Consider the following 18,046-nt stretch of genomic DNA (forward strand, 5'->3'; position numbering starts at 1 on the left):
TTCAACCCGCAAGGTCTTCATCAGGCAAACATTCACATGAGCAAAAAACAGGCTGTACTGTACAGTATATACTGACAAACAATGACAAGATCACAAATACAAAATAACACCTCTATTAATTTGCTATGTACAGATGAAATGTACCATGTAGCCCACAAAGTACATATGATACACATTTCATGCAGTATATTTATGAATATAATTATTACTTTTTTAAAACAGAAATTGTGTAAAGTACACTTTTTTTTTTCTGCAGACAAAAATGTAAAACGATGCTGCACTTGAGAGTAGGCTACACTTTTTATTTTTTTATTACAGAGATCATTTCAGAAAAGGTTATAACACAACTTGTTTTAAAATGCTTAAAATGCAATCAAATAGCTTTTTTACAGCTATTTGATTGCATTATGTTGTTGTACTTGCTAACATAGGTGTACATACTTTGAAGTATGCACTGAATTAATCCATTCATTAAATAGAAATCTTTATATGTCACACTACATTGTGACAATCAAGTATAATTCCACCTGTAAGGTGAGCATGAGACCTCCATTGCTGTGGGGTATTTCACCTCCACACCATTACTTTCCTCAGCGCTATCTCCACGTTAAATACTGCTGGTTTCTAGCCCTGTCTCCTTTAGTGTATTTCTCCTTTAACAGAAAGTGCGAAATATATTAAATTTGCGAGACCAGACTAGTAACACTGTTGGCTGATCTGCTTCAGTTCAACCTCACATGAACCCTCAGTGACTGACAAGTTCAATAACACTAATGAGACCTGAGCTGAGCTACCTGGTAAATAAATCATGGTGCTCAGGTGTGTAGCACAGAATTCTTATGTCCAAGTCTCTGCATGATATAGTTTTCATAAAGACTTCTATGTGAATGAACAATGACCTCTTTAACTGAGACACAGGCTAAAACTGTCCGTACAGGCAAACCTATGAAGCACACGTGACAACTTCTATTCCAAGCACTCCACTTATTGAGTTAGGTCCTGCTGTTAGAGCAGAAAGAAATGAGTGAAAAGCAGAACATGATGATGGAAGGGACAGCTTAACATTATACCAAAGCCTCTGCAAAAATATTTGGAATATAATTTGTTTTTTATCCTTTGCAAAGCTTTTCAAATCTACAAAGATTAAATTGTAAATCATACCTGATCTACACGCTGTATGTACTTGGGTTACCAACCAGAGTTCACAACCTGCCTGATAAAATCTCATGAGCATGTGATTCTCCTCGGAGTTGCCGATAAGAAAAGGAATATAGAATGTCTCTTAAAGAAACGAATAGCACGCCATGCCAGAGTTCATATAGAGGGCAGGCAGATGGTTCATTGGGGAAAACACAGAAAACTGAACTCATTTTGTTGTGTTGATATTAAAGAGAGATGAAAGGAAAGAATGTATGTATGATTTACGAAGTCGTCTCCTTAAAAATGGATTTGAGTGGGTTCACTTGTCTACTGAAAACTATAAACAATTTGCTCTAAAACCCTGTCTTAAACATGCTAAGAAACTATGATAGCAAATACATACATGTGATGGAGACGTATAGATGAAGAATAAAAAAGAAGGAATGCTCACATCAAGTTTGCCTATAGACAGACATCTTCCAGTGAAGTCCAGAGGCTTAGCTTTTGCCCTGCAGCAGAGCACTACAGATGCCTTCAGAAAACAAAATGGATTTATGCCTGACAAATTAGACTTTTTGTGCAGTCTGTGTGTATTTGAAACAGTCAATATACCAGCTGTACAATTTGGTTTCATCTGATAGCAACTATTTTAAAGAAAAACTACAGATTATGAAAATGTAAGTTTTATTTTTATAGCTGTGGTCATTCTTTTCATCAGTTATGACACCATACTAATCCACAAAATGAATTGGTGAAATCTTTGAATGTAGTGCCATCGCTAAAAATAGGTCCAAAGGGGCAAGATGTAAACAAGTCAACAGTATGGAGGTAAATAAGTTAATCTAGGGGATGCACAACAAGTCTGATTAACTAAACGTTTGTGCTTCTTGCCCTGTCACACTTCTTTTCAGCCACATTCCCAGATCACTGCAAGTAGCTTGATCATGCTACCAAAGGGAAAGCTTATATAAATTTTTAGCCACACTACTGGTTAAGCTGTGTTCATAGAGACAAAATCCAGTCCAGTTACTGATTTGAGTTGGACCACAGCTAACTGCCACAAAGGCAGAACCTGACTCAACTTTTGCCAGAATGTAATGCATCTGGCAGCCTGCTGCGCTGGCTTATCAAATACATAAAAGTGTACATTCCTGTTAGATTACTTAAGGTGAACCATGTATTTATTTACGTGTTGATCTTCACAACGGAATAACGATTACCGCAATGACAACTTTCAGAACTGTAAAATTTTGCCTCATAAACTAAGTTTCCATCCAAATGTAGAAAAAAAATGTTAATCGAATTCCCAGAAAATCAGTTTAATGTGTGTTTCCAACCACTGCCATCACTGAGTATGTGGAGTCGGGTCGTCAAGATAAACAACTGGTGGCATTAATTTTCCAGTTCGGTGCCATTAAACCATTGCAGAAGAAGATGACATAATTAAAAGAGTGCCAGTCAAGCCTCAATTGAAGTGAAAAACAATGTCGAAAATCTGATGAAAATATGACATTTCTGTTTGTTTCATGTATTAATTCGAGGAGTGTTACAGTTACCTCATCGCTCCACACACAGATCTGATGTTTATCGCCTGCTGTCATATTTTGGGTCTCCAGAAGAGCGGAAGCCTCAGTGGATGTTTAAGTGTTTCCATTGCACTTTGTTGCATTTTGCTTTTATCTATAACCAACTGCTCCACTTAAGCCAAGTGTAAAAACTTTTTGCAATGTTTTATTTTCAGCAGAGTGTTATTCTGTTCTATTCTGTGTCCTTTCCTATTGTCTTTTACTATTAATGTCATATTACTCTAAAGCAGCTCTGGCAGAAGGTGACTTATGCACGTATCACGAGGTTAAAGTTGAGTGACAGCCAAGATTGACTCCCATAATATTCTAGGGTTGAAATCTCCTGTCTTATATTCTTTTTCTCATCTCACAGTCACAATTAATGTCTTCTCGGACATGTCCTTCCAGTCCAACACTGAGGTCAGGTGTGCCAATAAGCTGTGGGGCTGCTTCCAGATGTACCGGCGTGAACGTCCATACTGAATGAGAAAGGCACAAAGGTGGAGAGGGAGGCCAGCGTGTCATCTATCCAAGTCAACCTAGCAGCTGAACTAATAGATCTGCTGCCAGATAGACAGGAAGGCTGGATCAGTCATTCAGCAGCGTCTTTACAGCTGGGCCTGGGAAGACGAAGAAATGTTTGGACCCTGTGCAGAGGAGTAAATGTTTCCTTTTGTCGGTCAGTTTTATCAAAGGGAGGCCCAGATAAAAATCTTGGAGCGTATATAAATCACATCTGCAAACAATTTTTCAAATGTAGCTTCATGTCCTCAGACTCTTTTCATTTGTGTTTCCAAAATGGAATCCATGACAGGTAAACACACATTTAGCTGCTTAGAGATCAAAGGATATTTGATTGGGAATAATTGAGGATGTAATGAGGCTTGATTTGTACAACAGCACACTTTACACACACTTATGTGAGAGGTCATGAGTGTAAAAGGGCCATGGGTCATTACTGGGATCATTATGCGTCTAATAAAAGAGAGGAATCACTAGTGAGAATGTCACTTTAAATAATGTCAAAAGTGAGTATCACTCAGACATATATTTTTATTTAAAAGAAGATGGTTAGCTAAAACCAGCACTGTTTTCCCCATCTGTTGACTGATGGGTTAGAATGAATGGTGTGTGCTGCCACAGCAACATCTGCATACCTCAAATGTCTGCACGCATGTCAAATGTTGTGGAGATGCCTATGAATTATAGATTAGAAGCTTAAGCCTCCAACAGTGATTGATTGTTTTGCCATCATTAGTGGGGGAGCACTACTATGAGAGCAACATAACTCACAAAGCAGGAGCTATACAGCACATACATCACTCATCCATGTATACACACTTGCACACAAACATATACACATGTATAATGTACTATGGCTGCAGCTGACAATTATTTTCATTATTGATTAATCTATCAGTTATTTTCTTGATTGGTTGATCATTCTTGTGGTCTGTAAAATGTCAGCAAATTGTGAAAAACGGCCAGAACCCATCCATCCATAGTCCAAAACCCCAAAACAACTCATTTATTATCATAGAGAAGAATGAAAACTAGAAAATATTCACATTTCTGAAGCTGCAAACTCTGATTTTTTGCTTAAAGATCCCCTCCAGACATGTATTAAGATATATAAAAATACGCTGCTTGGAATAATAATGTGTCTGATATGTTTTTTCTACAAAACAAGTATAATTGCCACTTTAAAATCCTTAAAATGTTGTATAATGTATGGGCACTGGAGGCTTCAAGTTTCATCACACTTGTATAAGTTGAATATTGGACCATGGTTGGTTTCCAAATTAGTTGTGATGTCACAAATCATGCTCCTAGGCCCACCTCTTAAAATCAGATTTTCATTCTGCACAGTGAAGCTCAAACATCCAACTGTAACAACAAGAGCAAAACATATTTTTGAGTAGAGGGGGACTACTTAAAAATCTATTTGATTATCAAAATTGTTGCAATTAATTTTCTGTCGACTGACTGATAAATCAAAATATCGTTGTAACTCTACAATGCACTTTTATTGCAAAATGCCTTAAACCTAACCTTCAGACATTACAGGATATGGCTGGAGGTTTATAGATTTCTGAAAGTTTACTGTAGTTCAGTGATGAGACTGAGCCAGTTTCTTTGGTCCAGCTCCTCCTCTCTCCTCCTGCATGATATGTCTGAGTTTTTTCTAACTCATTCAGCAGTGAACGTGCTCGGCGGCTAATAACACACTGTAACCTCAGGGCACGTTTGTTATGCACACACAGTCATTTTGGTGAGCCGTTATGTGCGCTACAAGCTGTCATATACTCAAGCTCTCTTTTAACTTAGTTGTACGTCTTTGGGACCGTCCCTGCCTGCTCTCCCAACATATGTTCACTGTGTGTGAAGTGTGTGTACCTGTGCGCGTCATGTTGCATCATCCTCTACTCACACCATCGTGGATCAGTGAGTTATTTTGCCCTCTTGTTCCGGCTCCACTTCCATTTGGGACTTTTAAAGTGCATGGTAGTATATTGTTCTTTATTTTAATGTATTTTAAAATTGTAATCCTGCTAAGAATCCCCATTTTTACTAAATGTATTGGTGATCGATTACGTCTTTTTTTTCTGTAACTTTAACAGACAGTTAACAGAATACAGTTACCTTTTTTTTGTATCATAATGACGTAACGCCGTTCCATGTATTCCGGTTCTCCCCAAGCCTGACAATGTAGTACAAAGTCAAGAGGTGGTGACATGTGGCAAAACAAGCTAACAAAGATATTTTTATGAGATTTGATGACGACATGACAAACTTAGATTATCACTAGCCTTATTCTTCAAATACACTGTTGTTGTATTGCAGGGTAGGGCCAGTTAGCACTAGAATTATGGTACAATATTATGAGGAAAAATATAAAGTCAGATGGTTATTTCACTGTAACCCTGTATGCATGCTTCCTATAGAAAAAAACATACTTGGAAAAGGTCCGATTTAAACTTCATTCCAGTTATAAGGGCGTACTCCAGTAGAGATTGATATTTACATGAGTGTGTGTGAGTCTGGGAGGCAGTGATGGTGGTGGTGGTGTATGTGTCTGTAAACTGAAAAGGGCTTTGGTACGTTGGTCTCATATATTGCCAAAGAACACAGGTAAGAACAATACTCTCTTTTCACAGCGTTAAAGGCTGGAGTTTCCTAACTACAATCAGATGTGGAGGTTTGAAATGTTACATTGTTTTCATGGTTTTGTACACTAAAATAATCCTTACCAAAATCATTTCATTTTATGACTGATGACATTGTGTAATTACAATTATGCTGACAAAGGTGACTCAGTCAATACCAATCACATCACAACGGGCCAACAAAAACATTGCTCAGGTTGACTTGTGAATTAGTAGCACGAGACTGGAAAACTATGAACGTAGCCTGGTTTCAGACCTCTGAATCATCAAATCTTAGATTTTGTTGGTATGGATCTTGTGGATGGATGTTTCTCCAGTCAAAAAAAACCTCCCAAAATATCTAAGACAATTGGTGCCTTTGTTGACTTAAGTGTGGAAACATTGTCTTCCTTGTCCAGAGATCAAAACAAATATGGTGATGGCGCAAAATTGATAATTGACAGAATTAACAGCACTTAAATCAGAGGCTTTGAACAGGATCCAATCTATATACAAGAGAAGTCTGCTGAGAGTTGGCCTAAGATGCTTTGATATCTGACAAGCACTTTCAAGTGCTCCATTATGGTGCCACAATGCGTGGAAGTTCAACAACAACACACGCCTGGGGTTTGTACCAGTAATCTTGTAAGCAAGATTAGTTGTTTATCCAGCTATCTTTGGGCTTGACTCAGGTTTTTTGGTATCACAGGACTGGAACACTTTTAACCTGAGTAGATCACCATGGTAAGCAATGTTGTTCTGCTACCCTGCCATGTTTTTTAGCTTGAGAGAAGTCATTGTTCACCCAGAATTCAGGAGTGAGGGTTTGAACTTCTCTCTCTAGCTCTCCTTTTTCTTCTTGACACAACTGTTCCTATTACTTTTCATGTAAACACTATTACCATTCATATAATCCCCATATTTAAATATCATGTCTCCCCTCCTCTCTATGACAACCTACTTTTCATTCAACCACAGCGGATGTCATATGAGCTAGCTCTGATTGAGTATATAACCACCCTTATTTCACTGTGTAAAATATCTCTATTTCCACATATATTTCCATAAGCATTCTAGACTACTGATCATGTTGAAATGATGACTGCAAACACCAAAAAGGTCTATATAATAATCCCAACAGTTATTCATAGCCTCAACCTTACTTTTAGTATTTGGATAATATTCCCAATGTCTCTATACCTTCTTTATCTGTCGTGGTTATGTGATGATTATATTTAGCTTCTACCTGAATATTAATAGTAATTTCATTTTCCCAAGGGTAACACTTGTCACATTCATTGACAACTCATGGTTCTGATCATGTTGTGTGTGAATGGCCTGTAATTATGATCACTGCCTCTTTCACATGAAAGTGCTCATAGCTGGATAGGAAAACCCGGAGTTAACTAAACCAGTTGGTAACCAGTTTCATGACACTAGTTATCCTGGATTGCCAGTGTTATTCTAGGTGAAGCAAGGCAACGCAACAAGAGCCACAATGAGTTGAACCTGCTTTGTAATACAGGTACAACACTAAAATGCTTTCTTTGAGAATATTTCTGTTGGTAGACTGACATAGCTGATGGTCCTCTATTTGTAAAGTTTGGACCATCACTCCATCTTTTACCATAAGTCATTATTAATTAGCTAACACAGTGAAACATACTTCATTAGAAACCCACATCGTGTGATTTGTCAGTGATTTACTCATCTCCGGCTCTGTGTATCTTGCACAGCAAGAACAAAAAAATTTGGCTGAGTGGCAGGGTGTCTTCGGATCTGATAACAATCTGAGCTGGCTGGAATTCCCAGGAATTCCAGTTGAGGAGACACCGAGGAGCCATGTCTCACTGGGCAGGTTTCTCTGTCTCCCTGTCAGTGACTGGCTGTGCTGACAGATCCCATCAACGCTTTCAACGCTGCTCCGGTCTCTACATCCTCACCAACACACAAACTGCATGCACACTCACACTCAATCATTCACCATCCTCTGACTGCCATTTGCTCTTATCTCACATGCGCAGTCATCAGGAAAATCTGAGTACAGTATGTAATATAGCGTAGCATGTGATGGCATATTTGCATCAAACATGTGAGACGGAGCGGCTGTAATGTGAGCGGATTGTTTGTGTTGTCTTTGCTTAATCTGACACTCTTGTGTGTTTTCTCACACCCTTGGTTTGGCCCTCTCAGTGTGCTGTATCTTTTCTTTCTTATCAGTGGATTCCTATCAGGTCAGCCAAAAATGTCAGAGTACAGTGATCTAAGACATTTTTCTGCTGCTCTGCTCGGCAAGGCTCAGCGGGGCTGGAAGAATGCAGCCCTGCTATCTCAGTGTCTTCAATGATTACAATATGCCTGTGTGTGTGTGTGTGTGTGTGTGTGTGTGTGTGTGTGTGTGGTTGGGTTGGAGAACATAAATACATAAGTAGCATCATTTTAATAAATTAGTGCATAACTATGCATATGTAGCTATAGCTTGTGAAAGCTATACTGGTGTATGATTTAGCTAAAAAGTAGGTTATGAGTGTTGTAAATCTGCAAAATGTGACTATTTCAATTGAGAAAAGAAAAGATTGAATTTAGTGAAATCATAAACATCAATAAAGCTCCAGTAGTTTAGGTCAAGGATTCATTTATAACTTAAAATGTGTTTTTTTCCATCAGTGATGTGTCAATTGTTACCAAATTGTGTATGTTTTACAGGGGACATATTATAGGAAGAGAGATTTCCATTTCTTTTTTGATTATAAAGCAGGTCTAGGTGCTGTGTAAATACTGTGAATCGTATCAAAACACTCAGTCCACAGAGAAATGCACACAGCCCGTATTGAACTGTCTTTAAACAAGCCTTTTGGACTTCCGTAAGGTTGTGACATCACAACTATACGCTCAGCATTTCCATTGCCTTGGAGGGACTGCCCACCCCTCTTGAAAGAAACAGAATATGTTTATTTATGTTATTTATCTAATTTATGTGCACTCGTTTCATTTCAGCTCAGTGTGAGAGTCTCTACCGCGTTTTGCTGTCATTTATGGTCGTGCTAGTTTCTTGGGGTTTTACGCCAGGGGTGGGGCTTAGCCCCTCCACACACACACGGAGCAGAGCAGAGCAGAGGAGAGACAGTCCCGGAGGAAACACTGTGCAGTTGTTGGATGGCAAATTTGTTGGTGCACAGCCTTCCAAAGGTTGGATAGCATTATCCTCAGCAGGGGCCATCGCAATTTACTGGTGAGTTTTACCCAGAGCCCTGGTTTTTCCTAGCTACAGTAGGCTACCTGTGGTTGGCTTGGGTGTGCGTCACTCAGAAAACAGTCAGACAGACAGAGGGGCTGCATCTATGGCTTGTACAGCTGTAACTAAGTACTATTTGACCATAAAAACATGCAAATGTTTGTCAATAGAGCACCACCACCTTTCCCACATTAAACTGGGAAAGGGGCATGATATGACCTATGACCCTTTAAGCCCAGGTCAGGCCAGAAGGTGGTACATGTGTTTTACATCACTGGCGTGAACAAGAACAAACTAAGCAGGGACCCACTCATAATCGCGTTGCTCTGTGACGCCACTAGCGGTCAAAAACTCCACAGGGCTTCTTTTAAGGTGCTGAACAAAAGGCAACATTTATTTTATGCAGAGGAGGCATAAAGTCTGCAAAGTACAAATTTTTCACTCATGATGAAACATGTTTAACATGTTCGCCTGTGTGTTTCATCTGAAAACACCCTCAAGAGGATCTGCATCTCAGTGCACTTTAGCATTGGCTTCAACTTTTGGACATGGTGTTGGCTACTGCACTGACCAGAATGAAAACCAAGGATGATCATGCGTTTCTGGTTACGGCCCCGCGGCTTCAGAACAGCCTTCCCTCAGTGTGAGATCAGCAGACTCCACTGCAGCTTTTATGTGCCTCATCAAAACTCCCTTTTACAAGATGGCCCACACTATAAGTTTTCCTTCCACATTATCGCACCGCTTTTATATTTCCTTTTTAGATTATTATTTTATGGTGTATGGTGTTTTAATTTTATTGTCATTGCAATTTTAATTTGTTGTGCTTAAATTGTGCTTTTATTTAGTGTCATAATTTTAGTATTTTCATGGGTGCTGGTGAGAAAAAAAGTATGAGCTTTTTTTTACTGGTGTCCAGGTTGTGCAGCGAAGCCACACAATGGTGAGTGCTGAAAGTTTGTCCGGGGGCATGCCGCCCTGGAATTTTATTTTATTTATTTATTTTATATGGTGCAATTTGGTGCATTCTGGCCCTGATTTTTATCCCTGACAAAGGCACCAATTTATGAATGAAAAATATAAAATAAAACATTTTACCTTCAAAAAGTATGCTACTAGTAATAGAATCCTATTTCTCTCCTTCTCTAATATCTCTGGAAACAAACCAAAAATGTTAATGAAATAAATAATCTTCCTGACATGAAAATACTGAGTGAAGTTAAGAAAGAATGAAGAACACAGACATCAGTCACCATCAGTCATTCCTCCTGTCCTCCGTCCTCCTTCCTCTGCTGTTGATGTGATTCACTGCTGCAGGTACTGCTGGTAGAGAGGAGGGGCTGCTTTGTCTCAGCCAGCAGTTAAGTTTACAAGAATTTGACAAATTTTAAGATACATGACAAACAGACAGCTTTTGTTTCAACTTGTTCGTGACAATTCGCTTTTAGCTGAGCTGGCTGCTTTTCTTCATGTTTATGCTTGTTGAACAGGTGTATTGATAAAGTATTGGCTTTTCACATGTTGCTTGTATGTCATACAGTGGGAGGCTTCTGAGATTTATATGTCATTTTGTAAATCACTTTATTCTGGAAAGCACTTGTGTGTATGCTTGAAAAATGCTCAATAAATAAAATTATTATTATTACTTGGTTGCAATGGATTTTTGTTCGGCTCACAGTTCTTAATTACTGTCCCCAGATCCTTGGTTGGGTTAAAATTATATTTACTTACCTCTTGTACTGTGAAAGTGTACTTTGTTTACACATTCACTTTTTATAAGACCACCTGCTTCTTGCTATCTTGTTTCTCATTGCAGATGCAGCTACGTGGTTTTTGGATTCCTGCCTACTAATCCTGATTCTCTTTACAACACTGAGTCCTCACACTCCTGCTTTTATTGTTTCATTCTCTTCTACTTGTGTTGCAAGACAACCACCATCTTACCATCAACAATTTTATAGTGATGACATGGACATGGCACTGTACAGAGGTTTAGCGGAGTATAGTACATACCAATTTTTTATTCAGGCTGTCGCCCTGAGACTCATTTAGTCAAAGTAATTAGAGGGTTGTGTCAGCAGCACTACTAGATTGAGTGGTACGCTATAATTCTGGTCAGAGTTAATTTTTCTCTACTCTCACATGACATTTGCCACACACACTCAACGATATGCTTGTGCATGCACATAAACCATAAAGTACCAACTCACACACACTGTGTGGTTAAGTCACTGCATAGTATATCTCCAGTATTGTCTGGTTTCTGTCCACACATGCAATCAGTGTCGTCGGCTGAGAGACTGCAGTCATTTTGGCTTCTAAATGCACACACCGGTGCGTTTAGAAGCCAACCCTGATTATCTCCGACCATCCAAACAGAGAATGATACCTCACAACGTGGAGGAAAAGGGACAGTGAGCTCTGATTTCATCCTTCACTAACTTGCCATATTTAGTCTCAGACAGACTTTGAACTTTCTGGCTCTGGGTTGCAGTTAGATGCTCTACAGAGCGCTATAGCATTTTTTGGACCGTTGTTTTGGTTTTCTGGCCTGCAGCTTTACTGTTCTGTCATCACTGCTTTCTATCTCACTGCTCTCATCAACCTTGTTTCCGGCAGTAGTAGAAGTGTGGCCAGCTGTTTTCAGCAAAAAAAATGAATGAAACCATGGTACAGTACCTGTCCAGCACCAAACAGCAAACAGACAAAGTTAGCGACGAGCTGGAGAACATTCAGCAGCTAAAGGTTCAGATATTTTTCTCAGGAGTTCCTGGAAACCAAAGCAGAGATAAAAGGAGAGTGAATGTCGGAGTAGCCAGAAACATGACTCCAAATGAATGCACTCGTCTTTGCCAGCATGTTCAACATAACTTTATAAGGTTGTATATGTGTAAAATATGTGTTAGCATTATGTTTCAAGCTTGTTGCACTTCATCCACTGGGCAAGAAATCCATGAATGCGGGCTTAACACACTAAAACACACACTAAAACAGGTATATTTGAACAGTTTGAACATTTTCGACTGACGAAGACGTAGTAGTGTCAAAACATTTGCAGTATTAGAGGCTGCAAATCAATCAGTGTGCTCTCTGAGGCATATTTGAACTTGCAACTTGTGACACCATCATAAATACATTAAGCATCATTGTGCATGTTCTTCTTACATAATAAAAAATCTCCATCAATACAGCTGAGGCTTCAGGCACGTGTTACCTTCAAACACAAATGAAAAACCAGTCTAATCCCTCACAGTGACAGTTTTTATAAGCTTCTGGAAGGTATGGCATCAACTATTCATGCAGGTGTTGTCACACTGTCATCACATTAACATTCCTGGGTAAGACTTGTGTCAAGAAGCGGAAATTCTCCAACAAAGACGAAGAGAGAGCTCTACATACACACGTGGAAACAAACAAAGAGATGGAATGGAAGTGAAAACAACAGATCAAGAAAAGTACTTTAGCATTCCTGCCAGATGAGATTGAAATCATATTAGAGGAAGTAGAAACAAAAGAAGTTACGCCAACAACATGAACATATTTCAATTATAGGATGATCAGTAACATTTTCAGTGAAGTCAAGATTTCAAGATTTCTTTCAATAGAAAATATTTTTCCCTCAGTGGTTTATCTTATGGTCTGATTTTTTTCCTTTTATTTTGTTTTTCATGTATGGTTATTTTTACATTTAAAAATCATGTTGCAACTGAGTTTAGCGTTAGTAGACTGAGGTACTCATACCATACACGTATGTATAATATTCAGTTCTGACCAGAGCTGGTATGTAAGTAAATAATTCCAAATACAGCCCTTAAGTACAATATTGAGTTACTTGTACTTTACTTGAGTGTTCCCATTTTGTGCAACTTTATACTTACTACTACTACTTTTAGAAGGAAATACTGATGGGGAGGGGGGGACACTATGGGGGAGAAGAAAGCACTCTCAGTCATGGGTACATACTGAATACAGCCTCACTCACACGCAAGGTTGGGTTGCTTGGTCGCCTCCCTTTATTTAGATTATTGCAGGCATTGAATCAAGTCTTTCTGTCATGCCAGGTTCGTCCACCACCATCTATCCAGTCCATTGTATGGCTCATCTCACTTCTTAAAAGCTCTGACCATGGATTTTCTCACCTTCCTGGTTCCTCCCTCACTTGTCTCGGACACACACTTAAAAAACACTGACCCGCTGAACAAATAGCTCCAAATATTTCCATATCTTGTTGTGTCGACCAGTTTTTAGCGCTGCTAATGAAGCTCCACTTTGTTGAGGATAACTTTTCATTAAAATATGTAAATTAAATATAAATAACAGTCTCCTGTTATTTAGTCATTTAAAAGCTTTTAATATGAAGCATAATATGAAGCAGGAAATGTTGGGTTTTCATTACAGGTAACTTAACATGACTCTGATGCGTGCTGCCCATCACTAGGCTTCCTAAAGCTGGCCAATCAGAACAGAGTGGGCACATCAGGAGGGCGGCCTAGACAGGAGCTAAAACTGCCTGTTTCAGATAGAGACTGAATTGAGGGGCTGCAAAAAAGGGCCAGTATAATATAAATAAGGTTTTTTGAACTGTGAATCATTCAAAACTCCTCTAGTGGAGTCCCAGAATAAAATATGGGGCTGGAAACAAGAACAATAGGTCCCCCTTAATAAAAGCTTTCTCAGGATGGGTTAGGGTTAGGGTTGTCTTTGTGTCTAGTGCTGATTAATAAATATTAGCATGCTAACATGCTAAAATAATATGGTGAACATGGTAAACATTAAAAAGTAGTGTCCATAGCAGTAGTGTCCTTTCTGCTGACCATCACACAATACAATGCACCACATTTTATAGATGCAAAAATTACAATTGTGCGACTCAACAGCTGACAGCGATGACACAAAATGATTAGTAAGAGTCTGAAATGTCAATTTACTGCTCATTATAGAGCAAACAACTGAATGTCTATTGTGGAGGGACAGTGAATGAGTGAACAAAGGAGTGATTTAAAGCACAGAGTTAGTCATGTTTCAGTAAAAGGCACTGCTTCCTTCTGTGTGGAGTTTGCATGCTCTTTCTATTCTGCACTCACAAAATGACGCTAGAGTAAGTGAGGATGACCGTTTGGAGGAGGAGCGAGGAGAATTTAATTCCTCCATTCTCGTGTCTCTTCCTCGCATTCCCTGCTGGCAGGAGCTAAGATGTGAAGAGAGGAGAAGCCAAATGGAAATCACTCCCTGTGTCTGCATTTTCTCCCACAGTCCAAAGACAGGTAGCTAAGGTGAACTGGGAACTCTAAATTGCCTGAAGAGGTAAATGTCTGAATCTTATGTATGAGAATTTTAAAGTTGCTTTCTTAATCTGTTGCTAAAATTAGATTTACACTCTACACCACCTTCTCTATCTGCAGGAGCATTCCAGAAGTTCCTGTCAGCACCAGCAGAAAAGTTCCCCCTCACAGTGCTGATACGCACTCAGTCTGAACAGTTAGCCGTCTTTGATCCTGTGCTCATATTACTGATGGGGCTGGACCCCGGCTAGTTGGATATACCCACTCAGAGTGTAATAAATCACGATTGTAACTTAAGGACTGCCTTTTGAGTTCATTGTGTAATGTGTTCATCTGTTCCTGTTTGAATATGATCGTCGGGCAACCAACTCATCTCTTACACAGTAGCAGTGTATCCTACTGACATGACATACTACAACATCTGCTACATGTCTGTCCAACCTGAAAGAGGGATCCCTTTTTGTGGAGTTTTCCCTTATTTATGCCGATGGTCTCTGGATGTGTCTAAGGATGGGTGTTCAATGTTCCCTTCAAACAAATTTGTGATTTTGAACTATAATAAATAAAATTGACTTGACAACCATGACCTTACACTCTGTTATTCTTTCATATCAGGTTCAACTTCCATCTTCTACAGCACACTATCTCCTGTAGCACCACCAACAATAGCAACAACAGCACAAAAAGAATGAATCCTGTTTCAAGGGTTGATACTTATATCCATGCTTCATAATAACAAAATAAGTTAATCTTAATATTTTTCTTTGAATGCTTTTAAATTTGATTCCTGTTTGTTGAGTTCTCTGAAAACTAATGGCACCCTTTCATTTATGGTCCTCTGTTAATATTTGTAAGGCTGTAGTCAACATCACTTATAGGCACTTATAGGAAAAGATATTTTCTCAATCAGACTCTTACTATGAGCAGTGGCATCCTACATGAACATACTCTTCTCTCTCATAGTCACAGAAGTTTTGGTTAGCCAGTTGAGCGATTTCTGTCTTTGGTATTTTGTCTGAGCTCCCCTCACTGATTTGAAGTGGGCAGGGCACAGCTGGTAAAAGGTGAGATCACATGTTTTTGTGCACCATTCAGCACTGAGCAATGTTTCAATCAGAATCCAATGACAAACTATAAAAAAAAACCCACACTCACACATTCCTGATAAGGCAGGATTTTATATATATATTATTTAATAAGCAACAATCAGAGTTGTCATGAATATTTAATAGTACAGAGAAATACTTAAGCTTTAAAACCAAGTATTCAGGGGCTTTAAGTTAATGCTGAGATAAGTCAGTTTTGATATCAAGTCAAGACCGAGTCCAGACGGGATTGAGCCAAAGTTAAGACTAAGCCAAAAAAAAAGTACAATGCCTATTCAGTATTCTTCCCTCTGCACTATAGATCTTACCAGATATTGCTGATGTGCAATTGATTGATTTAAGTCAGCGAAAGAAAGGTTTTTTTTTACTTCAGAAATACAAATTGAGGCATTTTATATGTAAATTTGCCTAAATGTTACATTATAGTAATCGTGATTATGACTCTGAGAAAAACCATCCTTGAAACAATATTTTTGCACAATATTACAAGCTAACTATGAAATAATGACACCTTATTGTGTCTACACGTCCAAAATGAAGATGCTTGGTTGATACATACACTATAGAAAATTATCACCTGCAAGTTGTAAATGACAGTGCAGGTCAGTGCACATGTGAATAAAGAATTGTGCGTTACTCTGTCAAAACCAAAGACTGCGTAGGAGAGACCGGTGGCCTAGACCAAGACAAGTTGTAGTCAAAATACTCAGGAGACTGAGACAAGTCCAAGACAATAGAAACAACTACTGGAGAATGGATTCAAGACTGAGATGTGCTCTTGTTCTAAAGCCCTCAATATTCATACAGTTCCTTTATTTCTGTTTTGTCTTCTGCGTTGTATAGATGACCTCCAATTTCATTTGGTTCAAGAAATGTTCTTTGTTAGTAGCAGCCTCTTTGGCATTAGCAGCTTTTTAACCAGTGCTAATGGTGTGGCTCTACAGATGGCAATGGCAGTCGGTCCACCACTTCAATCTAGAGTGAAATATCTCAGCCACTATTGGATGGTTTGCATTGAATTTTGGTTCAGAAATTTATGGTCCTCAGAGCCTACTGACTTTGGTGATCCTGACTTTTCCTGTACCACCATCATGAGGTTGATATTTTGTTTTTCAGTGACATGACCCAACAACTATTGGATGGTTTGCCATGGCATTTTGTATATACCTTCATGGTTCCCAGATGATGTACCCTAATGACTTTGGTCATCCTCCAACTTTTCCTCTAGTGCCTCCATGAGGTTGACGTTTGTAGTTTTGAGTGGAATGTCTTAAGAGTTGGGTGGATTGCCATGAAATGTGGTTCAGACATTTATGTTCCACTCAAGATTAATCATAATAACTTTGGAGATCACCTGACTTTTCCTCTAATGCCACCATCAAGATTTTTCCAATAATGTTTTGAGGTAGTTGGTCAGAAAATAATGACATTCCCATCAGCTTCAGCTTTACTTTGTGTTAAGCTGTAATTAACAAGTAACAGCATGTTAAAATGCTAAACTACCATGATTGTGAACATGTTAAACATTATACCTGCTAAACATCAGCATGTTAGCATTGTCATGTTATCATGCTGATTATAGTATTTATGTTAGTATTTAAGTACAGCCTCACAGAGTTGCTAGCATGGCTGTAGACCTTTATTCTGCATTGCATGCACACATTGTTATCACTCCTCTACCTGTGATTCCTTGTGTTCAGCTGGTCCCTAATGAACACATTCAGAGGAAAGTAGGATGAGCAAACAAAAAATTCAGAACATTCAAGTGTTCTGCAGTTTTACTTCAGTCATCACTCCAGTGAATACGTAGCTTTCAGTTAGGGTTTGATGATGAGTTTCTGTCTTTGAGCAAACTGTTGATATTCTCTGAACATGTATTTGTGATGTGAGGCAATCATTTACTCATGCATCAGGTACGTACCAGATCAGGAATGTCTGAGATCCAAAAGAACTGCGTTGAGCCTGGAGAGCACACAGTATAAGTAATTCAACACACCATTTACAAAATACCTTTGTGTTTTGCCTGATGATGAACTTCAAACATGTCACTGTGTGCTGTTCCTCTTCAAAGTGGTGCCTAGTTTTTCCACTTTATTATGGCCATCTAGAGACCTACACAGACCTGAAGAAGAGAGAGTTGGACTTTACATCAATAAAAGCTTTACCAGACTTTAATCTATTCTCTGAAAATCATGACAGAGGAGATTGGCACTCCACAACAAGTAGTATGGATATTTACACTAAAGGAGAAATTAAGACTTGAGGACAAGGTGGATTAATGTCATCAAAAAGACTTGACATGATTAATGAAAAAAATAGAATAAATTGCAGTAAACATAAACAGCTGTAAACTGGCATGGCCAGTATCATAAGGAATTAGGTTCATATTGTCTTCTGCCTAATCTTAACCATACTGTACCTCAGCAATACTTAATTGCCATAATCACAGTTTTTACCTAACCCTCCCATAGTTGCCATATGCAGATATTGTAGAAATAAATATTTTTGAACCTTTGGCACTTAACTTTGGAATTTGGGAGAGAAAATAAAGGCAAACAGTAAAGACATTACC

General features: G+C 38.7%; 1 long non-coding RNA gene across 1 annotated transcript in view; it reads right to left on the minus strand.

Moving 5' to 3' along the window:
• The window catches only part of LOC121905480, a 37,332-nt gene extending 19,523 nt beyond the window's left edge, over positions 1–17,809 (minus strand). Inside the window, exon 1 of the long non-coding RNA XR_006098425.1 lies at positions 17,485–17,809. This is a non-coding gene — a long non-coding RNA (uncharacterized LOC121905480). The remainder of the gene's footprint in view (positions 1–17,484) is intronic.
• Positions 17,810–18,046: the final 237 nt, after the last annotated feature.

Source organism: Thunnus maccoyii, chromosome 10 (assembly GCF_910596095.1).
Source record: "Thunnus maccoyii chromosome 10, fThuMac1.1, whole genome shotgun sequence".
NCBI classification, from domain to species: Eukaryota; Metazoa; Chordata; class Actinopteri; order Scombriformes; family Scombridae; genus Thunnus; species Thunnus maccoyii.